This window comes from Hylaeus volcanicus, chromosome 5 (assembly GCF_026283585.1).
Source record: "Hylaeus volcanicus isolate JK05 chromosome 5, UHH_iyHylVolc1.0_haploid, whole genome shotgun sequence".
NCBI classification, from domain to species: Eukaryota; Metazoa; Arthropoda; class Insecta; order Hymenoptera; family Colletidae; genus Hylaeus; species Hylaeus volcanicus.
Window position 1 is genome coordinate 7,403,179 of NC_071980.1, and position 12,748 is coordinate 7,415,926.

The 12,748-nt window shown below is 44.8% G+C and overlaps 1 protein-coding gene across 1 annotated transcript in view; it reads right to left on the reverse strand.

Moving 5' to 3' along the window:
- Positions 1-8,473, reverse strand: part of LOC128877534 (neural-cadherin-like) — a 59,603-nt gene extending 51,130 nt beyond the window's left edge. The window contains exon 1 of the mRNA XM_054124916.1: positions 7,359-8,473. The gene's annotated coding sequence lies outside the window, so the exon portion shown is untranslated. The remainder of the gene's footprint in view (positions 1-7,358) is intronic.
- Positions 8,474-12,748: the final 4,275 nt, after the last annotated feature.

Consider the following 12,748-nt stretch of genomic DNA (forward strand, 5'->3'; position numbering starts at 1 on the left):
AATTCCTATGTCCTTTATATTAAAATGTGTTAAATAATATATTAAATTTCTATTTCCTTTACATTAAGTTATATTGAATAACCTCTTCGGAAGCGACGCAAAATTAAAAATTTTTAATTCCAGCTTGAGTTAGCTAGGTGAAAGTGGCAATATTGAAAATACTGTCTAAGAGTTAATGTGTAAACTATCGACACGAAAATACTGTCTCGGTAGATTTGGGGGATTTTTTTTGCGGATGCTGGCAATGGAAATATCGATTACTGCTAATGTTATATACTCTCTCCATGAAAATACTGTCTGAGTAAGTTTGGGATAGTATTTGGTTGACGATATTAATAGTGTTCAAGCCATCTCGGCGTAATCGGTGAACAAAGATTAAAAAAGAAACTCTTAGCACGTGCGGGCCTGCTAGTATTCAATAAATAATTAAAGAAACTTTATAGCGACGATATAATGACTACATCAGAAAGGTGGGAAAATATTATAAAATGGGACACATATTAATTCGAGTGGCAGAAGTATAAGCACAGTAATGTTCCCATCTAGAAATAGAAGAAACCGAGGGTATGTACATACTGTACGACTCCAAGAAAAAAGTAACAGCTGTATTAACACTCCATTGATAAACCTCGACGGCTGTCCAACTCCCGAGGGAACAAGTCCCTCGATACAACGCGAGGAAAACGCGAAGCATTCGAGACATCGGGATGGAATAAAGATGGCCCTGGAACTTAATCAACGGGAACTGCGGGGGAGGCGTCTTTCGCGAGGAGATAACGGGAAGTAAAATTCGCGGTCCTCCGCGTGCACAAATAACAATGAACCTTAATTAGCGGGCTCCTGGGCGTGAACCTCCGGGATTCGAGGGCAGGGAGGAACGCCCATTCCCGATAACGGTCCTCGAAACTTTCCAGGACGATTCCGGCGCACCGGAAGGTATCCAGGAGGCGTCCCTGCGGAGAGGAGCCAGACACAGCGTCTCTGAAAGGATCCTCCGCGGCCCGCTTACGACACGGCAGAACAGATAGCGTGAATATTCGCGGAACTATGCAAATTTCGTTCCTGATTCGCGGTGAATCGCGCGGTGCCGCGTCGACGGAGATAACCGCGACAGCGACGGATGCCAGACCGACCGGTAAATCTTTTATGAAATTACCGTGAAACCATCGGCATCGCGTCCTTCCCCTGGAGCTTTTCTCCATGGTTGCGCAGACAGGCTGCGCCTTGGCGACCACCCTCGCGAGGAACTTGAACTTCCCCCGGGGAAGGACAAGAAAGTAAATTTCCCCTGCATTTCGTGGGATTCGGTCTGGCTGTGACGAGAACCCGCGAAATGGCGATTTGTCGCCTCCTTCGCGACGCGAGTGCCACCGGGTCCGTGAAGCTCGACGAGTTTTTATTCTTGTGCGATTTATGAGGAGAAAGCTCTGGGGTCAATTTTAGGCACTACTATTCTACGAGCTGGCATTGAAATACTAAAATATTGACGTTTGTTTACCGTCGAATTAGAGTGATGAGACTGGATAATATAACAGAACCACAAAAATACTCCCTCAGTGTCGCTACCATATGATACCCAATCCTATGTTTTCCCTTCTTTTATTTAAGTCTCTACGAAACTAATGACGAGAATTACATGGCCTTACGTAGGTTTATACACGATACAATTTGTCTTATATCCGAGGGTTAATACAAAGTACTTGTTCTTATTTGTACATTCTTCATACCTCTGTTTAAACGTATAGATTACACTACGAATTTACACCAGTGAGAACACGCTTTACTGTTTACGAAGTAAGTAACTTGTAATCCTATCATCTTCCTTCCTCCAGAAATCTTCCTACCAAGTCATACTCGAACTATCGCCATCACTAAGACTTTATCGATAATCCAACAGAACCACGAAAATACTCCCCTAGTATCGCTACCGTATCTCGTTCTTTCTTTCCGAGATCTTCCTACCAAGTTTCACCTGATAAGTTTCACCTGATAAGTTTCACCTGATAAGTTTCACCTGATAAGTTTCACCTGATAAGTTTCACCGGAAAGATTTTCAAGAACAATTTCGCGTCCTGTTCGACAAGCGTCGCCGCACCTTCCTGAATAGCCCTTTTAGGTAACGTCTCGGACGCGAGAGCGAGCTAGTCTGCCTCGAAAACAGCGATTCAAGCGATCAAAGAAGGCTGGCCGTGTAACTCTATCTCACCAAAGTGCCTCGAAGCTGCTTAACCACCTCGGGTCCTTATCCCCGAGACGAGGCGATCGCAATTCACCGGACGTCCGTCGTAACCGCGATCGTCGCTCGACAAACGATGAACTCCGACCTAAGTAGCCGCTTAGAAAGCTGGCTGCACGCAAACGTTAAACAGCCTTTAACCGAAGGGAACTTGAAGAGCGAAAGGGGAGAGGATCCACGGTGCCTTTGGCGCGTGCGCGCGTGCACACGCACCTACACCCACGACCGCCAGCTCGTATCCGCCAATACTACTCTGGTGTCAAATAGAGAACCTATTTCGACGAGACGGGAGCCTATGGGTTGGGACCACGACCCGCAACGTTAGCGGAACGACGATGAATTCGCGTCTCGATGACTCTGCCAGCGATTTTTTATGCTCCGTTCGTGCTGAGATCTCCTTTGCCAACGGCCCAGGCGACTATGAATATTTCAAACGAAGATCTAATTTACGTTCCTGCACGGTTGCGCGTACGTTTCGCTCGTGAAATTCACTCTATGCGCCCATCGGGTCATTCCGAACCGAAAACGAGCTGTGGGCGCGGATTTCATTTTATTCGATATTCCCAGTTACCATTGGAATAAGCAGTATCGCGATATCGACAAATATAGACCTCGTCTTCTTAATACTCTCGCGCGTGTTCGCTGACCCGGACCACACGGAGCGTAATCACCGTGTATGGAGATTAGTATAATTGTTTATGTATAACGGATGGAGATTTCATAGCGTATACAGTGTTAACGCAGGGCTTGCGATGCTACAAACATATTGTCTCGTTTCGTGTTCCGACATAATCGATTGTTCAGATAATCGAGGCTCTACTGCGCTCTGCGCGGTCATCTGCGTATTTAGCACCGATATGTAGCGACATTTATCGAACAGTGGTGCCCAAAATTGTTTGAATTTTCAGCTTCCTACTTTCGACGTCTATCTATTCCGTACTCCTTTGAATAAAAATTAGAATTTCAATTATAAACTGCTCCAATCGAGTAAAAATTTATCGCCCAATTTGATATTCGAATAAAACATTACTCATCTCTATGAACGATCACCTGTGATTACAGTCTATTCCGAACTATCGAAGCTTCCAGAAGAAGATTAATTATAGTTGCAGCAGGGTAATCAGCTGACCATCGACCTTTCGCCATACTTTCTACCGAACGCCGCTCTACCTGTGCCTCTACCTGAATTTCTATAACGTTTTCGCGATCGTGCCGAGTGAAGTCGGCAGATAAAAAGGGAATAAATAAGAAAGTGAGCGTCGTGGTTTGGATAGGTTTGGATAGGTTTGCTTACGGAGTTGCACACGCGTTTTATCTTTCCGTTCCCGGTTCGGAGTTAAGTCGGCAAAAAACGGACGGCAGTCAGACTTTTTGTCGATACATTCCCTGTCAGCCTGTCAGAATTTCAGGGAACAGACGCCGGAACGACGGGGCTACGAACCGTTCAGAAAACGTCCCTCCACCATGGATGTTACTTCCGTCGTATTTCGGGACTGGCGGGCTTCCATGGCTACGCTGCGCGTTGGAACGCTTGGTCATTGAACGTTTTTGCCATCTGTTATCGCGAAACTACGGTCTGGTACTTTGTTCGAGCGAACGCGTGGATAAAGCCACCGTTAACTATTGTATTTCATTTTTAGCGATTCCCCGTTTATCGAAAATGATATCTTTGCTCATTTATCGTTGATACGTCTGATATACCCTTTGGTTAAGCAATAGTGGGGTCAATTTAAAGATTCATTGAACCCCTCTCTCTAATGCCCTTACCAACGAATAAATACGAAATTGAAACGTATAATTTCGAGGAACATTTTTAGTACACATGGGGGAAGAATCGTGCCTCTAATAAACTATTCTTGTAGACTCTACATTCCAAGCTCCAAATGTAAAATTATTTCGGATAAACTTGTACCCATCGTACATCTGAATCTTTAAAAACAAAATACGCGAACAGTCGAATATAAATAAAAATCCAAGGTAATTACATTTAAGTTTGATTAAGAAATAAAGTTCTAGGAAAGTCTCTTTTAAAAAGCCTTCGATTTTTTAAACAAAACCGACCGTTTGTGTTCCACTCCGTGGGCGACGTCCTCCTCGAGTTCGAGAATCGTTTCGCCTGTCGCAAAAGGCGTGAAATTTACGTTCCCGTAGTAGTCGCTAAAATAAGACCTCACTATCCGATACTCCGCGTTCAACGAACCGACCAGAAATAGGATTTCGAACGGGGCACGGAACGATGAAAAATTTAGCGAGTCGCCGTTCCAGCCGATCGATAAACCGAAATTCGTGAAATCTTACATAATTGACGAGGGCACAGCGGCTCGGAGCGAAACGAGCGACGTTTCCCTTGCGAATCGAACGTAGCCAGCCACTATCTGCGCGATTCCGCGAACGACCCCGAACGAATGGGACCGAAGGGCAAGTTTCGTGCGAAGCATCGAGTCATATTTTTCTATCTCACCTCGTGTTGAAGTTCTTATTCGAACCAGTGTCGGGTGAATTCAGGTGTGTCGTTTGTTCTACTAATTGTAGTTCTGGTAAAGTCGGTATAATTAACCCTTTGTACTCGAGGCCTTTTTTTCTGGTGTCTACCAGCAACTCGAGATGCTTTCTTAGCATTCTATTGCCACGAAGATTATATCGACTTCGAAAATGAGATCTCTAATTTGAGATACGAGAATCAGGTCACCTTTGCCTCAACGACAATCATTTTATTGGTACTTGGAGTTCCAAAGAAATTAAACCTAAAGAAAACCACCTCAAAGGAAAACCACCTCAAGTGCAAAGGGTTAACAAACTAAGTAGTCGATGAGTCGGTCAACTAGTTTAAGATACATTTAACGAGATACATAGGAATATGTGCCACGTTCGCAGAAGAATATAATATAATAAGGAATATAACATAAGTGAATTAATTTATGAAATATTTATTTACATACGCTTCGTAGACGTTTCTAAATTAACGTACGTTGTAAATGATGAAACGGGGTCTAACGATATCATTCATTAAAAGCATTAGAGGTATCCCTTAATTACAGTTGCGCGTTCTCAGATACGGAGGCCATCGAAACAGATTTTTAATGAAAGATAAATTACAAAAAGGATACTAAAAAATAAAAATAAAACCTGCTTCTGTTTCTCCTACCTTGGAATAATTCGGAATGTCTGTTGAACGAATGACGAATCAAAAATTGCTCCGATGCAAACAATTTCACGGTTGTTATCAAAACTGAAGGAGAGATGCATCGATATGTTTGCAAGACGAAAGGAAGGATCTTTCTTTGGAATTTTCAGAACATTGATAGGATTTAATTTACATTTCAAGACGAGGGTTTATTTACGTATCGTAACGGTATCGATCCGAGTGAAGCAGAATCGTTTTCATATTCGTTCTTCCCCGAATGATGTCATGTTTATTATCGAGGACAGCTAATTGATGTTATTTTTGTTTTTGAGTAACACTCCAAAACACATGAACGGTTGTTTTTCACGTCGATTTCAATTAGAATTCGCTACGGTCCGATTATAAACAGTAAAACAGAATTGATTGTTAGCGTTAGTAAAGTTAAACCTCATTGAAAATTGCCCTCATTCATAAACATTCGTGCGTTATTAAAGGAACGCGAATACTCTTTACACAGTACATTATTCTCAAGCAACAGAGGGAAGTAAATTATATCAGACAACAATTTCCCATTTTCATTTCAGCCAAAATCCGCTCCCGTCTAATTATAAACAACAAAATAACATCAACCCTTGAACTTAGAAATCCGACCCCTGTCGAAGTTGTCCTCATTTATAAACATTCGTGTCTAACTAAACTAAGAAAGCTACTCTGTACGTATTACATCGTTCTTGTTCTCGAATTAACGATCCCCATATTTAATCTCAATGAAAATCCACCCCTCTCCAACAGTAAACAATAAAGTATACATATAAAACAACCCTTTAAACTCGTCGAGCCATCTCATCGAAATTATCCTCGTTTGTAAACATTCGCGTCTACCTCGAACAGAGACTACACCGCGTTCCGATCCCTTCACGACATTCCCAAGAAACCGAACACGGTGAACTCTCATCGCAGTCACCCTCCGCGAAGCGAACGCACGCGAAGCGTTGCTATCGATCCCGGCTAGGTTCGACGAAATTCGCGAAACGCGCGAACACGTTCGTCGAGGGGGGGCGGGGAGGGGGCGGGGGGGAGGAAGAAACGCGAAAACGGGGCGGAAGGGGGGGCCCGTGGAGACGGGGCGAGAAACGTAGGGGCGCCCCCGAGAGCGCGATCTCTCGTCCCGACTTCACGTGGCTTCTATTGATTTACTACGAGGCGCCGCTTTCGCGAAAGAACCGCAGAAGTCCCGTAGTGAAAAGTTTCGTCCCCCCCGCGATCGATCCGCAGTCAGTCGGAATCTCCCTGGCCCGTTGTCTCGTGTATAGTCACGTTGGCACTGCAACAGTCTGCCCCGGCGGTTCAGTGACACGATGCCGTTGCACGATCGTACGGCTTTAGACTGGCTTCAGGGAATCGACACCGTTCGTTTCCGGTGTCGACGAGCAGCTAAGGCACCACGGGCGTTTCACCGCGTTACCATTCGCGCGTCTCGTTTCTCGCCTGACCGTTCTCCCGCACTTTCCGATCGTTATTTCAGGTCGAGACGCCAGGGAAAGGGGCATCGCGGACGGACGTAGTCGCGCAGGCCAGGCGAACCGACGTTTTTTTTTTTTTTTTTTTACGTAATACGGATCGCCTCGGTCCATCGGTTACGATCGAGATCGGAAGAGGAAAAGTGGCACGGAGATGAGCGAAAAGAGGAGCACGTTTCCCGTACGTACGTCCGCGGTATCTCGAACTGTGTCAAAAGATCGCGCAGAGCCGCCGTCAGAGGGTGACAAGCACCAAGGACAGACGAGGGAGACCGAGAAATAAAGCGGACGAGAGACAGGAGAGGCGAAGGGGTGGAAAAACGAGCAGGTCGCAGGGCGTACGGGCTACATCCGTACCTCCTTACTTCGGCAAAATCAATAACCTGTTTGGGGGTGTAGGAGAGTACCTAAGGAGAGAGGCCATAGCACGGCACCGCCGCACTAGGTAGAGCCAGGTGTGTCGGGTTTTGATACGTACGTGTGCTATCCAGGTGCGAACGTACGAAGTCGTCTCTTTCCCGGGTGACGTTGTCGATCGGGTACGCACGGTCACCACCCCCGGAGAGTCCTCGACACCTGTCCCCCCTGTCACAGTCTCCGGGCCCCTCCTGGCGCTCCAAAATGGGCGAGGGATTTCCAATCGAAGAAACGAACCACGACACTCGACGTTCACCGGCTCGGTGGGTTCGGGGAATTACTCGAAAACCAACCCTGATCACGAGCTCACCACTCACCGGTATACCGACGACTCCCCGATAACCTTCGACGCGAAACTTGGAATCCGAAACGACACTGTCGAGAGAGGAGTCCCCCTCTCTAATGGTTGCGGCCTGTTTTCATTGTCCACCACCTCGCGGACGCCGAGCGAACGGCTATCCTATCCGAATCGCGCGCCCTTCTCTCCGCCGGAAAGGAGAGGACTCTCGCCACCCCAACAACCGGGAGTCTCGTACGGTACCGTGGCACGCTGAACGATGACGTACGGCCGCGGATATCTCGCGACAACGTTCGAACGTGAAGCTATTACCGCACGAAGCGCGAGAGACGAGCCGAAAGTGACAGAGAACGTACAGCAGGCGCGACAACGACACGCGTTTCGAGTTGTCGCGGCTGTGGGGCGCGGACCACTACCTCGACGAGCCTCCCGGATCGTTGGGTAAAACTTGGTGGGGCCGTTCCGGTCGGCGTGCGAACTCCCCACTCTCTTTACCCCTACCATGCTATCCCACCGTCGCTTTGCTCTACCCTTCTCTCTCGGCGCCGATCTCTCTCCATCCAACTACGCCCTCGCCCGTCGTTCCCCACCGCTGCGAACCAGACGACGTGAACGTCGCGGCGTCGTTCGCCCCCCGACCCTGCAGGGTGCGCGAGGGAACGACGCGTGCTGTGCGCTTCGGTCATGCACTTGGCGTGCGTCGTTAACGTTGACCGAGCGCGTGACTCGACCCACCGTGTGCCAGCGGGGATGAAGATTAGGATGAAACGATGCTGCGTCACGGGGTCCGTCTCCTTCGAGGGAAAGAATCGCTGACCCTGGAACCGACGATCGACCGGGACTCGAACGCGCCGGTGGAGATTTGGGACAGGAGTATATACAGTGGGTGTAGAAAGTATTCGTACACCGATCAATTTCTCAAAAAACCATGTAAAATTCTAATTTATTAACTTATTTTTGATAAACAACGACATTCTACGTATTCTCGGAAATCTCTAGAATAGATAGAGCACAGAAAGAATAGCTATTTATGTAAGTCGCGAAATTAACAAGATAAATACAATTAATCGATAGAAATATCGAAGCAATAAGTATTCGCACAACTGCTTAATTTTTTAAACTTCGTTAAAAAAAGGGAAATTTACATTAATTTATAAGTATATAATACTTCCTTCGTGGGAGTTCCTTTTGATTTTATAATTATTGTAACTCTTCTAAGCATTCGATTAACTAAATTATTAGTTATTCGAAGTAGGATCTTTTTCCATTTCTCTATTAGAGCCATTTTTAAAAGTACTTTACTGGAAATTTGATGTTTTCTTATTCGTACGTATTCCCAATAAACCGATGTGTTTACGTTACAAACTCTACTCTAAATGGTTCGTCATAAAAATCGTATCGCACTTTTCCCATTTCTTTTTGTTAATTTCACAAATTATATTAACTAGTAAATATTGTTTGGACTATATCTATCTTGGAGATTTCCGAGAATATGTAAAATATCCTTGATTACAAAAAAGGAAGTTAAGAAACTACAATTTCACAGAAAAGTTTTTTGGGAAATTGATCGGTGTACGAATACATTCTACACCCACTGTACATCAGGGGCAGAGATGGGCAAAAACATAGGCTTCGTATAAATCTGAAGTTTGCCGATGTGTTTGTCTCGTTTCCTTCTTTGGAAAATGTTCAACAGAAGAAACGAGACAAACACATCGGCAAACTTCAGATTTATTCCAAGTTTAGGGTTTTGCCCATCACTGATCAGGGGGTCTCTTACGGTTGGGTAGGCTTCGCGATATCTTGGAGAAATTTCTGAGTTTAACACGTTGACCGCCATGTCACCCATATATGGGTGACAGTGCTGTTTACTGAAGAAATAAAAAAATGAATTTTGAAAGTTAAATATAAAAAAAAAATGAATTTATATGAAATATTTGAATTTCGGTGAAGTTACAAAAATAAATACCACAATAAATGTTTGATTATGTAGTCTCCAATAGTCAGTAAATAAAATGTAATCGCAGTAGAAATTTTTAAGAGTATTAGTGTGGCAGTCAACGTGTTAATTGACGAAAGGTCAGGGCTGCTCTTTTATCTTGAAATTAATCTGTTCGGTGGCTTCGTTGAAAGAAAATTCAGAAGGCTTCTTGATGGTCCGAACTAAGTACTCCCTTCGAGTAATCTACAATTTTTACCAAACCGACGTACCAATAACGTTTACTGTATAAATTAAGCATGCCAAACCTCTGTTTATTAAAGAAACAACGACGCGGAAACAACGTCACGCCACGCGGAAGTTGGATAATTTAGAGATAATTTCCCCCGCAACAGCTGCATTATTTCTATTTCCGAAACGTTCTAGCGTAAAAGCGAATTACATTGGTAAATCAAGGAAGTTAAATTGAACTGAATTAGTGGAGAGGTTAGAGGCGCGTGTAGCTCGGAAAATAAATCCCCCTAGCATCTCTCCAATTAATTACTCCACGCGTTCGAGAAGTCCGTTTCAGCCATTTCTCGAAATAGCCATTCACGTTTGTCCAAATGGATCGGAAAACTAAAAACTTGGACTCGATATAACGGAGCTCTTGTTCGTTGCACTCTGCGCGTTACGCGAGAAGGCAGCAACTCTTCGTTCCTTATTGCTGTACACCTGACGTTGAACTTTTTACGGTCATTTTTATCGTCCATCGCGTTTCACCCCTTCTTCGTGTTTTTTTCAAAATACGTCAAAAATGATGGACCAACGAACGATCCATTGATCGGTAAAGAAAATAGCTGAGAAAACATGCTTTGTTTACGGAGAGCGAGCGAAATGCACGAATGTATTTTTGACGTATATTAAAAATTATAGTTTGACAGAAACCTAATCTATAAAGAACACATCCATTGGCACACCCACGCGCGTAAATCCCGAGCAGGCGCAAGCCCCTGCCCAGGCATGAGACTTTATCGGCGCGTTTCAGCCTCCTTTAGGACGTTTCAACCTACTTCTACTTAGAAACCTATAAGACGTGCCGCGAATACCTTTCACCTCAAAGGACGAAAATTAATGTTTATTCAAGTCGTACAGGCAATGCGAAGGGAATTCGGAGGAGCCCGATTAATATTTGCGATAGAACCGCGGAACATGTCAATCGCGAAGGTGAATATTCTCACCAATAATATTCTTGCTCGGTTCTTTAATTATTACGTACCTCTTTACCGGAATTCGGACTACCTCAGCGCATATCAGACGAAGAAATGATCCCGGAATAGGAATTTTAGTCGGTTTTTAGTTCTAGAAGGGTTTAAACATCCGCGACGTTAACCCGACTTGACTTCTCTGGCGGTTTGTCTCGACACAGAGCGGGACGTCGCGACGATATCGGTCGGGCGTCTCGATCGGCATTTAGATGCAAATAGAATACCCTTCATGCATTTAAATTTCAACTGCAGCGACGTGTCATTACATACAACAACCAGGACGTTCAATTACAGTGACGAAAATGCCTGCCCGTTCACCTGGAATTCAATTTCGCGGGAATCGGGGAAAAATATAAAGCCACGCATCAGTTCTCCCGAAATTAATCGTCAAAAATATGATTTATTGAAAAATACGATTACGAAGATTTTCTCGTACATTTCGTTGACTAACCTCGTCGCTGTATAATTATTCGTACGTTGTCAATGGATCCATCGATCCATTCCATTCATTAAAGATCTGTACATCAGACTCGTACATCCTCAGACTCGCGTTCGAAAATGCTTTCGCGTTGATTAAACGTAAGCGCAAACGACTGGAAAGGTATCGAAATATGGGACACAATAGCGCTCGCATCGCTGTTTGAACGTTGTACGAACAAACGCGCTGAAAGCTCCGACCGAACTTGCCACTCGACCCGATAATAAATTCGAACAACTTCGCGGATAAATACGTATAATACTCTACGCGAGCACGTGTGTTCCCGTGGCAGCTCGCAAATATCGGAGAAATCTCCTGGCTTCCGTACTATGCACGTCGGGATGCGCATAAATCTATCTTCGTGAGTTCTGATAATATTCAAAAGTTCCGCAAACAGCCGCTCCCGGTCTCCTCACCTTTTATTTCGGCTTCCATTATTGACATTCGCCACACACGGACGCAGAAACGCGACACACGGGATGCCAGCAGGCGGCGCACGTTGGGCTCGTTCGCTCGTGCGAAACGCCCAGCCGCCTTCTTTCCCCCTTTTTCCGGGGTCGCTGCTGGTGTGTTCTTCGCATTCAGCACCCCAGCAGACGGCGTCGTCGCGGTCTCGCGAATTCAAAGCGTCGCGATGCGGGCACCACGATTTTTCGAGTTCCCTTCCACGGCCAACTGCCTGGTAAAACGCCGGGACGCAAGTGCCTCCCGTGACGCGTCGATTGCTGCCTTCCAGGCTCCGTTTTAGAAGAGTACAGGAACGCAATCGACGCTGGCTTCTCTTGTTTTACCTTGATTCGGCTCGTTTTATTTATCGAACTGTTTGGAAATATTGTAGAGGAATAGCGTAGGGTTTTTGCATTCCTGGAATATTATTTGTTGCGAAACAGTGCAGCCTACTCAACTTTTCCGTAGGAAACCTAGTGCGATATAAAAAAATTGTATAGTTATGTTAAGAGATACGTGCGTAAAATGTTTCGTTTCGATCGATTTTCGTTGGTAAAATATAAATAAAGTTCATTGGAGTTTATTTAGGTCGTTTTAATTTCGCATTCAATTACGAAATAATAGCCGGTGACACGGCTATATAAAATATAGTCTTCTATGTAAAATTTCCCGTCAACGATGCGTTAACAATCGGACAAATTTTAAATAAATATATCGTTAATAAATTTCTGGTAGAATAGTCCGAGAAACTCAACGGCCCCCCCCACCCAACCCAATCAGTTTATGCAATAGCATTTATAGCACTCCATTTTCAACCCCTTCCCGTACCATTTAGCTCGACGAAACTCGGACTGGAAACTGATATTTACGTTTGCTTCGATTATTTGTTTAACGAGACCGTAAAGAAAGAATGGCAAGGACTTAAGCCTTTCCATTGCTGGCGCATGAACTTACCAGCAATAAATTACCAGCACTTTTCTGTTAGCTCCTTAACACGTTGGCTGCTAGACTGAAACTCATGGAAATGTCTACAGAATTAAAA